General features: G+C 37.6%; 1 protein-coding gene across 2 annotated transcripts in view; it reads right to left on the bottom strand.

Moving 5' to 3' along the window:
• SPPL3 (signal peptide peptidase like 3) overlaps window positions 1–19,498 on the bottom strand; it is a 134,831-nt gene that overhangs the window by 114,469 nt on the left and 864 nt on the right. The window lies entirely within an intron of this gene.

Raw genomic sequence — 19,498 nt, forward strand, 5'->3', positions numbered from 1 at the left:
TATGAAATACTAAAGCAATGCCTAAGCAAGGGACTGGGTCTCAAACTGAAAAATGACCTTCTCTTGCAAAATAAATGCAAATAGGCTGCTGATTCATTCATTTGCTGACCATCACTGACACTAGTTTCTGTTCAATGTTTAAATGGCACACTCCTAATAGAGACAATCTTTCATTTCCTAAATCATAGCTTATGTTATCTGTGGTACACTAAAATGAATAATTCATGACCAAGACAGAATCCTTAACTGAAAGCTCACGTGTAAGAGGTACTGCAGGCCAAATATTTTTTCTTCAATATTTCTAAATGAATGTCTTAAATTCTTCTGTTGTATTACAATTTTACCATATCATACACACTGAAATAAAGCTAGAACTTTTTACTTGTCATGTGGACAACGGAAGTTGCAGTCACATGCAATTCGCCTCTGGAAAAGCAGCTAGCTGTCCATCCGAGTTACCTTACAGATATTAGGATATAAACTGACCCTCACTCTCCAAAATACTACATGCTTGGTCTGTGTTAGGTAATTTCTATAGGCTGTTTCTCTTCTTCACCAAGTTAGGATTTAATTTCCTGTCCTTAGCCTTTGACGAGATTTGATACAAGAAAGAAAACACAACCGTGAGAGCAGCACTTCCCAAAATAGGGTTAAGAGAGAACTGTTCTAGGTATTAAGATGGCAAGCAAACTCTTCCCCTGAGCAAGTGTCTTTTAACATTTAAAACAAAATTAAACACGTTTCTTTTTTACCACCTGTCTTGTCAGACCTCATAATATGCTAGTTCAGACTATGAATTTCCTAGAGAAAGATTTAATATGCAGCCTTTCTCAAGCTTACTTGATTAAAGGTTCCCTTTATTCTCAAAGAAACATTAATGGCAAATAGCCTTTGGAGTTAAAAATGATCTGTGTTCAAATTCTAGATCTGCCATTCATTAACTAACTATATAATCTTGGGTGAGTAATCAGTTTTTCAACTATAAAATGTGGTGGGGGAGCAATAGCTATACTTCAGAGGACTGATTTAAAGATAAATTACATACACACAGAGTGTTAAGAATATATAAACCTGATAAACTCAACAAAATTGCAATTTGTCTTCCTGAGAACAAAAATTAATGACCTTATTCCCATATACTCCCTCTCTCTTTCTCCCTTCCTTGCTTTTGTCTTTTCCTTTCAGCTTTCATTCCTGGATTTAACATTCCTCTCTGATTTTCTTTTAATTTAACTGTTAGTTAAGGAAGCCATTCGCAGAAGCTCTCCTACATACCGACTTACACTGTTCAACTAAATACCGGATAGAACCAAAAAGGAACAGGTTAATGGGGTTGAAATACATTATTAAGTGAAAAAAGGAAGACACAGCATCATGCTGTGTAGAGCACACTATCACTTCATTAAAAAGGAATTAAACAAAATAATGAAATTGAATGCTTATCATATACAAAAATTATATGTCATCAAAGTCCTAAGCATAAGAGCCAACACAATAAAACTCAAAGAAGAAAACACAGAAGAAAAGCTTCATGACCTTGGATTTGGCCATGATTTCCTGGATATGACACCAAAAGCACAGGCAACAGAAGAAAAAATATATTGGGACTTCATCAAAATTAAAAACTTTTGTGCACCAGAGGAAACTATTAACAAAATGAAAACGCAACCTATGTAATGGAAAAAAAAAATGACTGATATGGGATTGATATCCAGAATATATAAAGAACTCCTACAACTCAACATCAAAATCAACCAACCTTAATAAAAAATGGGCAAAGGACTTAAACATTTCTTCAAATACATACAAATAGCCAATAAACACATGAAAAGATGTTCAGCATCATTCATCATTAGGAAAATGGAAATCAAAACCACAATGATACCACTCCACACCCATTAGGATGGCAATTATCAAAGACAAAAAACAAAAAAAAAAAACAGAAAATGACAAGTGTTGGAGAGGATGTGGAGAAACTGGAAACCTATGCACTGCCGGTGGGAATGTAAAATGGTGCCGCCACCATGGAAAACAATACGACACTTCCTCAAAAAAATTAAAGAATTACTACATGATCTGCAGTCCCACTTCCAAGTATATATATATTCAAAAGATGTGAAAGCAGGAACTTGAACAGATATTTGTACAACCATGTTTATAGCAGCATTATTCAATAATACAACAGCCAACTGATGGATGAGTGGATAAAAAGAATGTGGTATGTACACAGAATTCAGTGTTATTTAGCCTCAAAAAGGAAGGAAATTCTGACTCATGTTACAACCTGGATGAAATGTGAAGACATTATGCTAAGTGAAATAAGCTAGTCACAAAAGGAGAAATAGTATATGATTCCATTTATATGAGATATTTACAGTAGTCAAATTCACTGAGACAGAACTGTGGCTGCCAGGGAAAGGGAGGGGGACAGAATGAATTAGTGTAACAGGTATGGAGCTTCCATTTTGTAAGATGAAAAAGTTCTGGAGATGGATAGTGGTCGTTGGTGCACAACAATGTGAATGTACTTATTAATGCTGCTGAACTGTACACTTAAAAATGGTTCAAATGGAAAATTTTATATTTTGTGTATTTAACCACAATAAAAAAAGAGGATTACATAGGATATTTATACATGTACGTTTATGCATACATTTCTAGAAGAATGGAGAGAAAGCTGGTTATAAATTTTCCTGGAGAGGGAGACTGGAGGATCAGGGATGAATAAGACTTAATAAAAAGGGGTTGAATATAGGGGTCTACTACACACACACTAAAAACTAATCTACAATATATTTAATGGTATGAAAAGATGTTCAAGGAATTTTAAATAGAAAAAAGGAAGATAACAAAATACTATTTGCCATTTAATAACAAAATACTATCTACCATTTAACATTACTTAAACACACAAACACACCAAAAAGAGTCTCAGAGGTGGGGCACCTGGGTGGCTCAGTTGTTGGGCGTCTGCCTTTGGCTTGGGTCATGGTCCCAGGGTCCTGGGGTTGAAACCTGCATCGGACTCCCTGCTCAGCGGGGAGCCTGCTTCTCCCTCTCTCACTCCCCCTGCTTGTGTTCCCTCTCTGTCAAATAAATAAATAAAATCTTAAAAAAAAAAGAGTCTCAGAGGTGACATTAGAGATCAATAAGAAAAGAAGGGACCATTCAATAGAGCTGTAGAAACTGGATTCCTATTACCCTCTACTAATAGGATACAATATAATTAATCATCCTACAATGCTATTATCCTATGTTTAAATTACAGATGCCTTAATTTAGTCTTACCTAAATCCATCTTAATTTAGACTAAATTCTAAATTTAATCTAGATTTTAGATTAAAAACTTGTACAAGAAAGGCAAAGTGTTAACACTAACCCACTCCTATTTAGAAGAAAACATAGGAGAATACCTTTAAGACCTTGGGCCAGAAAAGGATTTATGACACAAAAGCACTCACCTAAGAGAGACGGATAGATTCTAGCTGTAGGTATAAACCTTAGGAAAACTCTTAAACATGAACCCCAGGGAATATATGCTATATATATAAACATGAACACACCACAGAACTCTTTGAAACAGCTCCAACCTAGAAACCTAAATATCCATCAAAAGGAAAATACATAAATTATGGTGTAATTCACAGGATAGAACATTATACATTCGTAAAAATGAGTGCAATAAGTGGGACACATCTTGAAAACGATATTGATTGAAAAAAAGCAAATTATAAGACATTTTATCTTTATCACACTCAACTGTAAAAATTAAAGTAAAAATAAATATGTTGTACAGTAAAACATTAAAACATAGTAAACGTAAAACCAGTTTTTTAAAAAGCAAGGGAATGCTAAATACAAAACTCATGACAGCAGTAAGGGGAGGAGGACAGGTAGGAGGAGGGATCGAGGAGTGCACAGAAGCTTCAAGAGAATACTGGTAATCCTGGGGCGCCTGGGTGGCTCAGTCGTTCAGCGTCTGCCTTCGGCTCAGGTCATGATCCCAGGGTCCTGGGATCGAGCCCTGCATCGGGCTCCCTGCTCCACGGGAAGCCTGCTTCTCCCTCTCCCACTCCCCCTGCTTGTGTTCCCTCTCTCGCTGTGTCTCTGTCAAATAAATAAAATCAAATCTTAAAAAAAAAAAAGAGAATACTGGTAATCCTATAGTTCTTTAGGTGGTTGGTGAGGTTCATGAGTGTTTATTATGTCTCATAACTTATATATACACAGTATATTCTTCTGCAGATATGACATAAGAAGGAAAATACAGTATAAACCTATTCCTATTTTTGTGTAAAAAATGATCTATAATTCCTATAATACCCAGAAGAGTTGCATGAAATGTTGCCATGAATTTTCTAGGTAAGTTAAATTTTAGGTAACGATAATTTTCTTACTTGAGATTCTGATTTTTTATGAATCAGAATGTGTGTAATTAAACAATAGTCACAAGCATATACATTTTTTAAAAGACCTGCAAAAGGGACACCTGGGTGCCTCAGTCAGTTAAGCATCCTGGGATCAAGTCCCCCATCAGGCTCTGTGCTCAGTGGGGAGCCTGTTTCTCCCTCTGTCTGCCACTTCCCTGCTTGTGCTCTCTCATTCTCTGACAAATAAATGAACTCTTAAAAAAAAAAAAAAGACCTGAAAAATATGCAACAAACTTAATGAGGGATTGGCAGAGGAATAAGTGGTTTTCTTTTCATTTTTTGTTCATCTGCATTTTCCAAAACTGCACCAATAATATACGTATTAGAGTTCTATAATCTCTTACCTGATACTCTTGCAGCCAAAGATGTTCCAGAATCCCAATTTTTTTTTTTGCTTTTAGAAGGGCAACACAGAACATGTATTAGGATTATGTAACATACCCTAACATCAGGCAGTACCCCATAATCAAACACAAATATTTCTGCAACAAAGTGAAGAGTCACACTAAGAGGGATAAATAGATAAAGAACTTCATGTCAGGTCTTGGGGTTTTTTTTGCCATGAGAAGAGGTCTAAATTAGGTTTTATCACCAAAAGAGTGGAACTGTTTAGTGCACAGGACCAGAGACGTAAGGCTTCCAATTCTGTCCCCACTGGGCCAACCAACTTGGAGCTTAGTCACTGCAGGCTGTGCACTCACTCAGTTGAGAACAAGTAAAATAGCTGTTAAATGAATATTTCATAATAGCAATAAATCAAAGCATTTCAAATTCTAAACTAAAAAACATTATTTTTCTCTTAATAAAGCTAAAGCTTTCAAGCACATTTAAAAAATGAAGCTAATGAACAAGTGTCAAACTAAAATATTTGGAAGTTACCAAAATCATAATGTATATCAAAAATGTGACATAGCCACCCAGTAAACTGTTGACCAAAAAGAGAATACCACTCATGGTATTCTTTAATTCCACAATTGTGCATTGAGAACCTACAACTCGTAAGGACTTCAAATTCAAATCCATAAACCCAACAAATGGGCCCTGCGTCCACACTATCACAAATACCAAGAGTTCAAAAATGAATGCAATAGGATATATCAGGTCAATTAGGAAGTGAGCCTTGTTCTCTCGGTCAAAATACCATTCATAGACTACAATCCAAAAGCAAGTGAATTCCATTTAGAATAACTGCATGTCAATGCTGAGAAAAACCAGAACCATGGCTGATAGAACATTTGTTAGAACGTTAAGACATCCAATAGTCAGCAATACTTTTAATGCAATGGTCAAGTATGGTGAAACTATTTGTTTCTAGTGATGCAGGTGCTCTCAAAGTGTTTTAATCCACTGTCACTGGGGCAGTGATCAGCTATCTCCTTATCCCTAACCTTTGTGGCAATGACCTAGAACTGATCATAGACATCAGGGGGTCACCACTCAACTGCTTGCAGGGGCTAGATAAATCACATAAACTAGTGATGTAGAGATTCAGGGTACAGGAACAGAAAGTGGTGGGCACTGAGGCAAACTAGAAAATAAAAGCTATGGGTGAAGGCACTCAAGTATTAAGACACTTGACCAAATTCAGTCCCTCTAATAATCAAATAATTGACAGACACACCTATACAATGAATGGCCCATTCTGAAATCTCCTCTTGAAGTTGTTTTAATTACATTTGCTGGCATTGGACCCAGCAAATGCCAGCAGTCTCTAACAACAGTGTAAACTCATGGAACAGAGAATCCTATTTATTCTGCCTTAGTTACTATAGTGAAGCCCCAGCAGGCATAAAGTCAGTCATTAATTACAGAGATCAAATCTACAGTCTTATTTTTTCTAACCAAGTGAGCTATGTGGTCAAACAGTACAAGTGGTAGATAACTGCTAAAGAACAGGCCAAAGGAGACTCTGAATATCTAAGAACAACCAGAATAAGGACCAAATAGTAGTTGTTCTTTTATTTACTAAGAACTATAGAACGTAGGGCATCCTTAATGATGAGGGAGACCAATTTTTTTCTTCCTCCTGCTAACTAATATCTACTCACAGCCAAAAATCTGAGCTCTAAGGAGCTTGTCTCTGTACCCCTCTGAAGACCCTCTTCCATGTTTAAAAAAGTAAAGAAAAAAGGCAATAACAATATAAAACTGAAGAACCAGAAACACAGGCTGATCAAGCACTCATCTGTTTTTCCTAAAGATACAGATCATCATACTTGTGAGGAGAAATTCAGATCATAACCTCTTAGACTTCCTTGATGGTGGTGTTCAATATGGCAGCTGCTAGCCACACGTAGCTATTTTTTATTTACTTGGCTAGTCGGAACTGAGAAGACTTTGTACAAAAAAATGTAAAATATCTCAATTTTTGTATTGATTACATATAATCAATGGTATAAATATTTTTGATACATTCGGTTAAATAAACTATATTATTAAAATTAATTTTGTGTGTTTCTTTTTACTTTTCAATGTGGCTACTAGAATACTATAAATTACATAGGTGCTTCATGTTATATTTCTATTGGACAGTGCTAACCCCCAAAAGGCCATGTTTTACAACTAACTCCTTTAGTGATCTTGCTGGCAAAGAACAGATATGGAGAACACCCCCCCCCCCGAAAAAAACCAACAACTTCAGTCATTAAACCAGTCATAGTCCCAAGACTACTGACAACACAGCAGGCTGCCAGAGTAATCTGGGCACTCACTTAACCAAAAATAAAGAACTCATATAACAATCATCTGAGGTTAATTTCTTCCTAAATGATTCTAGCGTGCAAAATATGAAGTAGACTGAAGAAAAATCTGTGAGACAAAAGATTATTTTTTTTCCTTAATGCTAGATATTTTAGGTAACTAAAACTAAGGTGTGACTTTGGTACTACACTGTTAAGTACAAACAGATTTAACATTTTATTTTTTATTTACTTATTTTACAAACAGATTTAATTTTTAAACCACTGCTTTTATCCTCTATAAACCCTTCAATATAAACATTACACAAGTAAAAACCACTTCACACTCATTAGACTGGCTGTAATAAAAAACATGAACAATGACAAGTATTGGTGAGGAGGTGGAGAAATTAGAACCCTCACACATTGCAGATGGGAATGTAAAATGGTACAGCTGTTTTGGACAACAATTTGGCAGTTCCTCAAAATGTTAAACACAGAGAAACCCTATGAGTCAGCAATTCCACTCCTATTTACCCAAGAGAACTGTAAATGTACATATATCTGCACAAACGCTTTTACATGAATGCTCATAGCAGCATTATTCATAATAGCCAAAAAAGAAAGAAAGAAAGAAAGAAAGAAAGAAAGAAAGAAAGAAAGAAAGAAAAGGAAGAAAGAGAAAGAAAAAAGAAAAAACAACCATCACCTGAGAACAGGTAAGTAGAATGTGGTATATCTGTACAATGGAATAAATTTGGCAATGGAAAGGAATGAAGCACTAATACATGCCACATGGATGAACCTTGAAGACAGTACACTGAGTGAAAGAAGTCAAAAGACCACATATTGTATTATTCCATTTATATGAAATAGGCAAATCCATAGAAACCAAAAGTACATTAGTGGCTGCCAGGGGCTGGAGAGAAGGGGGTAAAGGGAATAAATTACTAATGGATACAGAGTTTCATTTGAGATGAAAAAAAAGTTCTAAAATCATGGTTGCATAACTAGATTGTACACTTTAAATGAGTGAACTGTATGGTACATGACTTATATCTCAGAAAAGCTTTGGGCGCCTGGCTGGCTCAGTCGGTGAAGCATCTGCTTTCAGCTCAGGTCATGATTCCAAGGTCCTGGGATCGATCAAGCCCCCACACTGGGCTCTCTGCTCAGCGGAGAGTCTGCTTCTCCCTCTCCCTCTGCTGCTCCCCCTGCTTGTGCTCCTTCTCTCCATCAGATAAATAAATAAAATCTTTAAAAAATTAAAAAAATTTTTAAAAATTAAAAAAAAATTTTGAGAGAGAGAGAGTGAGGAAGAGGGGCAGAGGGAGAGGGGAGAGAGAATCTTAAGCAGGCTCCATGCCCAGTGGAGAGCCCGACACAGAGCTCAATCTCATGACCCTGAGATCATTACCTGAGCCAAAATCAAGAGTCAGATGCTTAACCGCTTAACCGACTGAGCCACCCAGGCGCCCTGGAATAATACTTAAATAAACTATGTGTCAAACCACTGAGAATAAAAAAACAAACAAAATGTAGTCATGTCTTCAATACTTTACAAGGAAACAAATAAGGAAACAAACAACAATTGAGAGAGGTAAGTACAGTGTACTAAAGGAACACAAAGAAGGGTCATCCAGGAACAATGAAGAGACAAATTTGTTAATTTTATATGTATAAAATCAACAGGACTTACTGACTTGTTTGATGAGGATTAAGAATGTCTCCAAGGTCTCCAGCTGTGACACCCAAGCCAGGAGCTCTCGATGATAGCTACGGGACAGGCTAAGACTGCCTCATTACCACATGTTGACTCACTATCAACTTGGTTAAGTCTACACTGAAGCACAAAGCTAGATTTGCAGAGCTGTATGGGGCCATTTGCACTTCTGCCACACGATGACTCTCGTTCAGTTTCCTATTCTAGTAGCTGGCTATCTTTTCCATTTGGTCTCATTATTTGAGCTTCATGATGCTTGAGTCTCTAACCTTCACCTTGTTTCATGTCCAATCACACCTGCTATTCACTGTTCTTTCCTACTTCTACTTGTTATTCCCTTTTGTTCTAAGTTGGCTGATAACCTTTGGCATTGGTTCTTAGACCCTTTGCTATCCACAAACAACAGACCCTTAGGTCTGTAGGTTATTTTCACCATTGCACAGCATGCAAAGGTACAAAACAAAAACAAACTTCTGGTTTATGTCTATTCAGATGACCAGGTTATTTAATTCTGACCTAAGACTGAGGCACTGCTGTATCTATACAATTTAAAATATGCACACACCAGGCCAAGAGATTTTTTTAAATTGCCCTTTCTGAATTATAATTATTAAACAAGAGAAAAGAAATGAGTTAAAAGAGAAAATAGATTTAGAAATAGGGAAAAAAATGAAGGCAAGATAAGTTTCTATTTTTAAAAAATTTTAAGCTCCTTAAACAAAAGCTTAAATACAAAGAATGTGAATTTCTGAAACAGCAAAAGAGATAGAAAATGTTAAACTGCTCACAAGCTACTTTCCATATAGCTTATTGCTCCTCATACTTCAAAGGAAGTTTCCTGCAAAATATTTCATTTGAGCATGTGATTGAAACTTTCCCCCAATTACCCCCCACAAAAGGCAGAGCTTTTCCCCTTTAAAAAAATAATATATATCACAAAGTGTGTGTTTGGGAGATAAAGTATAAATAAATTGGTAGCAGTTGGTCTGTGGTCAGGTTGAAGAAGATGAGATAAATGAAGACGACGACTTTAAAGAGTCTGTGGTCCTCTGTAAATGTCTCCCTTAGGTGTTCGGTTCAGGGGCTGAGCCACTTTCCCTTCTCAAGGTGCTGTATGGATATTAGCAAGTTAGGCAAATCTGGCCACAGCCCTTGACCCAACTTTACAGTAACAATTTTACTTTTGTATTTTCTTCCAAGAGTTGTGAGATATTAGGTTAAGTATTCTTTTTTTTTTAATTTTTAAGATTTTATTTATTTATTTGACAGAAAGAGACACAGGGAGAGAGGGAACACAAGCAGGGGGAGTGGGAGAGGGAGAAGCGGGCTCCCTGCGAGCCCAATGCGGGGCTCGTCCCAAGTATTCTCTCTTTTATGTGCCCTGTCATTGTATTTTTAAGGTGACATTCTATTCTAAAATCCAGCACCTGGAAAATTTCACCTCTAAAATAGTCAATCTTAAAAAAAAGGAAAATCTCAATCTCTACTATGTGTAGGTCCTTCCACCGTGAAATGAATTATTCTGATCCTATCCTTACAGAATTCATGAAGGTGGGAAGATAGCCACGTCAATATACTCAATACAAGGTCAGAAAAATCATGAAAGTGCTGCCACATGACAGGATCAGATAAAGAACTACAGACATCAGAATATTTCTCCTGGGCCAATCAGAAGGTTCTGTAACAAGAGGACAGCATTTCAGCTGTACCTTGAAAGATGTGTAGGACTTACATATTTAGAGACTTGGGAGAAAGGCTAACCAGGTATAAGGAGTCAGCTTAAATAAAAGGGGAAACAGTGAGTAACCCAGTTTGGCAGAAATAACAAGCATTTTAAAGAAAATATAGGGAAGTAGGGTTACAAGGCAAGAGTGTTTCGAACGTCAGACCAAAGAGGTTGGATTTTATACTGATACAATTAAAAAAAGGAAACAAAACACAAAACAGAAAACAAGACCTTCAAAAGCAATTCAATCCAAACTAGTGGCAATGTAAAGACCCAGAGAAGCAAAGACTAAATATATACACATCAAGTGTTCATTCCCCATTAAGTTCCCTTCAAAATTCCTAACTGAAATCCATGATTAAAATAAACAAATAAAAATCTCTAAACTTAAACTACAGTAAAAGAAAAAAGTATTTCCAAGATCAATTTCTCCTTCTCTCTAGCTTCAGAAAATATACAATTCTCTCCCTAACCAAAAAAATTAAAATAAAACCAAAAGACTATGGCCCTGTCTATACCAAGCATTCTACTTTCTTTCCTTATCTCTTTCTCATCTTATCTTGCAAACAAATGGCCAGTAACCAAAGGATGCCTTTATTTCTTCATTACCCTGACCTAATTTGCCTCTCACCCTCACTACTCTGATCTTTATTAGTGCACTTTCACTAATGACTTCCTTTGCAAATTCAACAGTCTGTTTTTTTCTTCATTCTCTTTGAACCCTGTTGCCTTTTACACTCTTGCCGCCCCCCCTCCAATTCTCTGTGCCTTTTCTTTCATCGCCGTTGAGCTTTGCTAATTATCCTACTTCTGATGGAGCTTCCTTTGACGACTCTTCTTCCTCCCATTTTTTCCAGGCCTCCATCCTGCCCTCAGAGCTACTCTCTCCATCTTGGTTAACTGACCCCATCTCACATCTTTAACTCTCACTAGCCTCACAGTGGTCCCAGGTGGCATTTCTGTAGCAAGACTAGACTTGAGTCCCTATGAAAGTTATGTTTGAAAATATTTTTAAGGTAGGGCGCCTGGGTGGCTCAGTTGGTTAAGTGACTGCCTTCGGCTCAGGTCACGATCCTGGAGTCCCAGGATCGAGTCCCGCATCGGGCTCCCTGCTCAGCGGGGAGTCTGCTTCTCCCTCTCATGCTCTCTCTCTACCATTCTCTCTCTCTCTCAATAAATAAATAAAAATCTTTAAAAAAAAAAAGAAAATATTTTTAAGGTATCAGACCTTAATACTTTTAAGGTACTGGTGCTTGCACTAATCAATGCAGAGGTAAGAGAATTCAATGTCTAAAACTAACTTTTTTTTAAGACTTTATCTGAGAGCGAGCGAGAGCCAAGAGCATGCACAGAGGGAGAGAGAGGAAGAAGTGGACTCCCTGATGAGTAGAGAGCCAAATACCGGGCTCAATCCCAGGACCCCGAGACCATGACCTGAGCCAAAGGCAGACACTTAATCAACTGAGCCACCCCAGGTGCCCCTAAAACTAACTTTTACCTCTAAGAGTATTTTTTCTTAAGGTTTTCTTTATTTATTTGACAGAGAGAGAGACAGCGAGAGAGGGAACACAAGCAGGGGGAGTGGGAGAGAGAGGTAGAGAAGCAGGCTTCCTGCTGAGCAGAGAGCCCAATTTGGGGCTCGATCCCAGGACCCTGGGACCATGACCTGAGCCAAAGGCAGACGCTTAATGACTGAGCCACCCAGGCGCCCCCAACAGTATTTTTGCAAGCATTTTTGAGAAATGAATGTAAATTTCGGGGAGTTTGTAAGTCAGTGGAGCATATAGTAGTCGAAGATTTAAAAGTTAAGGCCGTCAGGCAAAGCCCGAAGATTTACAAGTTTGGAAAGTAAAGCTAGACAACTCGGGCAAAAAATTAAGACAAGGAAACAAAGTCAAACACTGTACTTAAGTCAAAATGTCTGTATAATCAAATTGAAGAAAACAACTAAAACTTTGCTGCACATGTCCTATTTAGGTCAATAGTGAAGCCAAAGTCTGAGGCCCTCCTATGAGCGGAAGTGGGTGTGCCTGGCAGACGTGGTATGGAGTAAGGAAACAGATAAGAAACTGCTAACAGCCCCTCCTTGGGCATTTTAGGGTATGAGTATCCTGTGCATTCCAAAGAAAACCAGGAAAAGACTAGCATTATCCACACCACTGTTCTCATCCCTCATTTGAAGGAAACTGCCTTCCAAAGATCAAAATAAAACTTTTATGGAAAAACTTATTTTTATAAGTTTTATTCAATTCACGATTTTTCTTCATTTTTGGACTATGAAATGTGACTAAAAGAAGATGGCCTTATAGTACATTTCAAAGGCAACAATATTAATGACAATTTGCAAACTATTCTTTCTTTTTATATGACATTATTTGGATATCTCAAAAGAATTCTCACTAGAATGGACATCTCAAAGTTTAAATGCTGGTTACATTATGAAACGAGAAAAATCATTTCTGTAGTGAGGAACTCTGTATCTGGAACCTGTCTGGATCTAACAATGTAGAGCACAAATACCTTGCTTTTATATTTCACTTAGCAATTTACAAGGCATTTGCACATATGTTATCTCACTGAACCCTTGCAACAACTCTTTGGAGTATACTGGACAGGCATAACCACTGTACAGAATACAATACTGTGACTAAGACAACACTAGAGCACAGTTCATCAGAGATGGAAATCACCCTCAAACAAAAACCTTCCCCATTCAAAGAAACCAGAACAGAATTAAATATTAACATTTTGGAATTTCAATTTCAAACAAAAATTTAATCAGTGGCACTGGCAGAATTGAATACTTTTTGAGCGATCACATATATTCAATACAATTCACGAACATGTAAAAACCAAGCAGAGCACATCTCTACTTTAGCACACTTTGGTTTTTTATCCCTTAGTGGTTCTTCAACTATAAATACCAGAACTCCAAAATAGAGATTATCAACTCTTCTTACCAAGTTAGGGTAAAACCTAAAAACCAAGAAATGGGATTTTCTATTAGGTCTCTATTAGGCTAATGTATATTCATTGGCCTAATACCTTAAAAATATTTTCAAACCTGACTTTTCACAGGCACTCAATCTAGTCTAATCATAGCTAATGAGTGGGTCTGTTTTAAGTTGTGGACCTAGTGAGACCTATTAATAAAATCTGGGAGGTAAGAATTCATTGTGAGGATCATGGGGACTAACTGTAGATTTTCCCTATAAAACTGAATTTGGTTACCTGGAGCCCCTCTAGACACCTAAGAGGTTAAAATTACAGAAGAGGAGCACTCTACCTCTAACCTTTTAACTGAGGATTGGAAAATAGTACAGAAACTCGTTGCAAAGTTGTAAAAATTTGGTTTATACATACAACAAATAAAACCAGTATTTTCCTTTAACTCTCAAGAAGCAACCATTAAACTCCAGAAAATATATTCTAGAATTTAACAAATCAAGTCATACTTATGGCTCTATTGCCAGGGACAGCAATCACATAAAGTTCAGATGCCAAATGTAGCCAATAGGACTTGGCTAGACACCCTCCTCTTAGGACATCCCCTGATTTTCCATGAGATAGTTTGATGAAACACAAGAATGATAAAAATAAGTTATTAATGTTGAAGTAAAATACAATTATACAGAACTCCATTAACACCTCAATTCATGGCATTTGTCATCTCTAAAAGAAACGGTCACACAGAAATCTGTTGTAAGAAATGCATGGACATTAGGCATTTTAATTCATAATACCATTTGGCAAATTATAGGCTGATATGGTTACACACTCTCCAGCTTCCCTCTCCCCCATCCCCAGGCTTCATAAGAAACACTGAGGAAAATGATTTCAGTACATATTCCTGGTCTTAGTTTTGGTTAATTTCAGTCTGAATCATGCATCACCAAACCATTATTATAGCACATTAACTCTAAGCAAAACATGTTTTAAAAGTGAGCAAATCTAACATCTATAATGCTAGACACACATTTTCAACTAGTTCCTCTCTGAAAAACTTGCATAAGATGCAAAGACCACAAGATAGGAAGAAACAGGTATGATCACAACAGATACAATGACACACAACAGTAATTGCACAGAAGGGACTTCCAGAAAGTTCTGGAGATCTGTGTTATTTCTCATTCTCAGGTGTAGCACTATTTGCAAATACCTAGCAGGATAAAGCCCATTATCATCACAGTATATTACCTCAATATAATGCAATCCTTAGAGCTCTTAAGATACATAGCCCAGGGGGAAGCGTTCTCATTCATTTGTTCAGTAAGTATTTACCAGCTACCCATTACATGCCAGGCACTGGAGAGAGTGCCAAAATAGATTCTTACCCGTGTTAACTTTTAGTTTGTTTATTGTCTGTCAACCCTCAGACACACACACAAGATGAGACTGTGAAGAGCCTACTGAGGAACCTGGATTTTATTCCAAGTGTGACCACTGAAGAGTTTTAAGCAGAGGACAGGCACATCTGATTTTAGTCAGAAGTCCACTCAGGAGAATGGCCATGATGTGGAGAATGAGGAGAGGGGAACCCAGTGAGGAGGCTAACAGGGAACTCAAGCAAAAGATGGGCTGGCTTACATTAGTGATTGTGGAAATGGAAGTAGAGAGATTCAGTGACAGAATCTTCACGTTAAACAGTCTTGACTTTGAGCCCTTTTACCATTTACATGTTATTTGGCAAGTTACTTCAATCCTTTGAGCCTGTTTCCTTACTTATCAATGCTTTAAAGCCCTAGCACCCAGAAAACACACAATAAAATATTATGATACTACTTTGGTAACAAAATTCATCCCGATGAAGTTCACATGTATTTATTTCCTTTTCCCTCTACACCAACATTAACCCTAACATAAGTCATTTTTGCCACCAAGATTCAAACACTGCATTGACTCCATCAAGAGAGAAGTTCCTAAAAAAATTTAAAAAGAGAGACAAGTCATGTTTCCCACAGAACTTATGCTAAAACAACTGCTCAAAAATATATATCGAGCAAGGTGTTTTCCTCAAATTAATAAAAAAATCTAGTTTGCACCTTCTATTTGTGTTTTCACAGGCGTTCTTTTACTTCCTCGGTACACAAGCAAAAAGTCTACAAAGCTGAATCTTGTGGTTACATCGTGATAAAGATTGTGGTGTTACTACCAATTATTTCAATTTCATCTGTCAATAGCTTTTATTTAAAACTTTATTAAGGATGGGATTCTCATTCTTACGGCACTGTGACGTTAGGAAACTAAATTACCAAAAGCTCTCTTTTACAAGGATTATAATAAACACTCACCTATCTGTAGCTTTCCCTTACATTTAAAATGTTTTTTCAACAAAGGATGAACCACCCTGAAAATTTATCATATTCAATCAATGTATTCTAAGTAGAAGCTATGGGCAAGACAATGTGCTAAGTATATGGGAGGACAAAGGGTAGTGTAACAGTGCCCTTACCCTCAAGGAGTTTACAATCTAATGAAGAAGCTAGATATTCACACACGTAAAGGAAAGAAAGATGCAGACGACTACAAGAATCAACAACAAAGAGATCACTTTCAGTTGGGGTGATCAGAAAATCCTTCCCAGCTACGTGGAATTTCAGGTGAACCCTTGGGTAATGGGATTGTGACAGAATTTGCTAGAAAGAAAATGTGATGAGGGAAACAACTTTCGAGGACAAGAACTTTGTTTTTCAGAGCTGCTGCCTAGCCATTTTACAGTATGATACCTGTAATCACACCCAGAGTCTGGACATTTAGATAAGGATTTGAGTTTAGGATGCCCACAAGTCCCTGCTTTGCTTTTCCCCGGGCACCTTTAAAAATAACCACTAGAGGTAAGCCCCCCAAATTACGGACCTCCACACCAATCACCTTATACGTAATAGGTATTTGCCATCCTAGTCTGTATCTCCTGTTCATGACCTGGGACAGAGCACTGCCCTTTCCCTGGCTCACCGGGCCCCATGGTTTCAGTTACCAGGGTCAACCACAGTCTGGAAGCAGATGATTCTCTTCCTCATGTACGGTCATAAGGTTACAATAGTAGCCTAATGCTACATCACAATGCCTAGGTCATTCATCTCACTTCAGCTCATCACATAAGCATTTTATCATCTCATATCATTACAAGAAGGGTGAATATAGTACATGAAGATACTTTGAGAGAGACCACATTCACATAACTTTTATTACAGTATGTTATAATTGTTTTATTTGTTGTTAATCTCTTACAAGGCCTAATTTCTAATTTCAACTGTATCACAGGCATGTACATATAGAAAAAACATAGTATATGTAGGGTTTGGTACTACCCTCAATCTCAGGCATCCACTGATATCCTGGCATGTAAACCCCACAGATAACGGGGGACTACTGTACTTCCACTGTATGGGTATACTGAAACTGCACCTTCAACTGAAGTAACCCCTTGGGATTTCACTTCCCCAAAGTGGGAACTTGGATGCTGAGAGAGCTACCTGCCAACTACCTGGGTGGCTTGTGCCCCCTCATTCATCAGGTCATAACCTACATATTCTTAACTCAGTACACCCACTCTGGCTTCCCAACACAGAAAGCAAGCACAAGAAACCAGAAAACAGCATGAACAGCATGTGTAGAAGTTTTTTTAATTAACTTTTTATTATGAAAAATGTAAACATGTCAAAGTATACAGAATAAACCTCCAAGTACTCATCACTAAGCTTCAACAATTACCACCTCACGGCCAATCTTGCTTTAGAATTTACATATCTTATTATATGAAAATCCTGGGGCACCTGGCTGGCTCAGTCGGTGGAGCTTGTGACTCTTGATCTCAGGGTTGTGGGTTCGAGCACCATGTTGGGTGCAGAGATTCTTAAAAATAAAATCTTTAAAAAAAGGAGAGAGAGAGAGAGAGAAAAGAAAATTCTAAGGAACCTATTTTCATCCTTCTGATGTCTACTTTTATATTCTTCACTGACTCGATCGACTCGATCCTCAGACAATACCTCAGACTGTCATAACAGTCCCCACAAGGCTGATTTTCCTAAAGGCAACATACAAACGAAGTACAAGTCTGTTAAAAAAAAAAAAAAAAAACAACTCCTATTTACACAAACCAAAGGAACAGTGACAAAGATACTGAAAAATGAGAGATAATCCAAAGCTCAGTTCACATGTACTTCTGGAATACCTTTGTCCACACTTATATTACAAGGAGAATGAAAACAATGATGAGAGAATTTGTGTCAAAACAAAATAAAGCAACACAGGTGAAGTATCTTGGACAAATCACTTGGCCTCCTGAGCCTAAGTTTCCTCCTCCATAAAACAGAGAATGATCACCTACCTCAGGGAAGGGTGGGAATTAAACCTGTACCTTACATGGATAATTACCTACGGTAACTATCAGAACCTAGAAAGCTGCCTGGTTTCCCAATCCTCTCTCCTCATACACCTCCCTCTCTCAAGATGATGCAAAAACTTTCTCCATCTCAAAAGTTGCTAAAGGTGAGAGCCTAATAAGCATTCTGATTTCAAGGAGCTTCTCTAGCAAAAGGAGCTGAGATTGAAGTATTTCAGTAGGATAAATACTATAAACTACCAAACTTCACAAAATAGTCCCACCTTAACTAACAACAGAGCCATCCAACATCACGTATGGATAGTGTGTGGCCAAACTAACTAGTAAAACCCTCTCATTTTCCCCACTTCTTGGCCAGTGTCTGTCTACTCCTTCAACCATCCACAGTCTCTATATGACACAGTAAAAGCACAAGGGCAGCCATCAGGACTCTCAGCTGGGGCAGTCAGTGTTAAGAGCTCAAGATGAGTTAGTTAAGTTAGTTATGGATATGTGCATAAGAAAGCTCAAATCTTGTGTTCCATATTACCTGCTAAGGAGAGGCAGCTCACTGTTGCTCAAAACTATCCAATTAGTTAACACTTTTAAAAATACACTTGCAGTCACAACTGTTCACCAATGTTTTAATTCTTCTTTTAGTGTTACCTTTTTTCAGACTCTCACACTTATCTTCTTTTTGAGCACTGAAGTTCCCTTTTGAATTATGATCTTCCATCACCAATCCTCTTTCCATATGGGAAGACACAATGAGTTCCTAACTTACCTATCATAACCTAAACCACCACAAAGCATCCACTCCATTAAAGCCCTTTACCTAAAACCATTCTTTATTTTCACATATTACCCATTTTTTTGCTGTTCCCCTAACTCACATATCACCCATTTCTTTGCTGTTCCCCTAACTATAATGTAATAAAAAGCAACACTTTACAGTTTGCCATGTGCTTTGTAAAGTTATTCTTTTACAGCCTATGAAAAAAGGCAATTCCCCTATTTAATAGGTAAGGGAAAGGGAATGGAGAACTTACTATCTTGCCCAGTTACAAAGTCAGTGGTGAACAGGACTTCCAAACAAAGCCTTCCAACTCCAAAAGCCATGCTCTTCCCACTCAATTATTCTCTTTTCTAACAAGGGAAAGCAGTACAATTCTGTCTCAAACCACGTTTGCTTCAAAGAGTAAACCATCTTCAATCTCTCTAGATTGCAACTAGATTGCAATCCCACACCTACCATCCCATTTCTTCCTTCCTCACCCCCCGGTTATTACTTCCTCCCCACTACCCAATTTCTACTCTTCAAGGAAACTATCATCATTCCTTCAATCCCTCCTGGAAATATTCCACCTCCACATGCTAAAGGGAAGCCTCTCACACCCCTCTCCCCAAACACTGCACTTCCTTCTCAGGATACGTAAGTTCTCCCTCCATGAACTACACAGCACACTTCTCAGTCCTTAACAAGCTATTTAATAACTTTGGAAGTCCCACAAAAATGGACATAACTTGCAGATCTTACATCTCCATACCTGATCCAGGGCAGCAGGCCACTTTAAATTCTGAAGAAGAGTACCAACCCTCACAAAGATTCTGCTCATG

The sequence above is a fragment of the Zalophus californianus genome, chromosome 14 (assembly GCF_009762305.2).
Source record: "Zalophus californianus isolate mZalCal1 chromosome 14, mZalCal1.pri.v2, whole genome shotgun sequence".
Lineage (NCBI taxonomy): Eukaryota > Metazoa > Chordata > Mammalia > Carnivora > Otariidae > Zalophus > Zalophus californianus.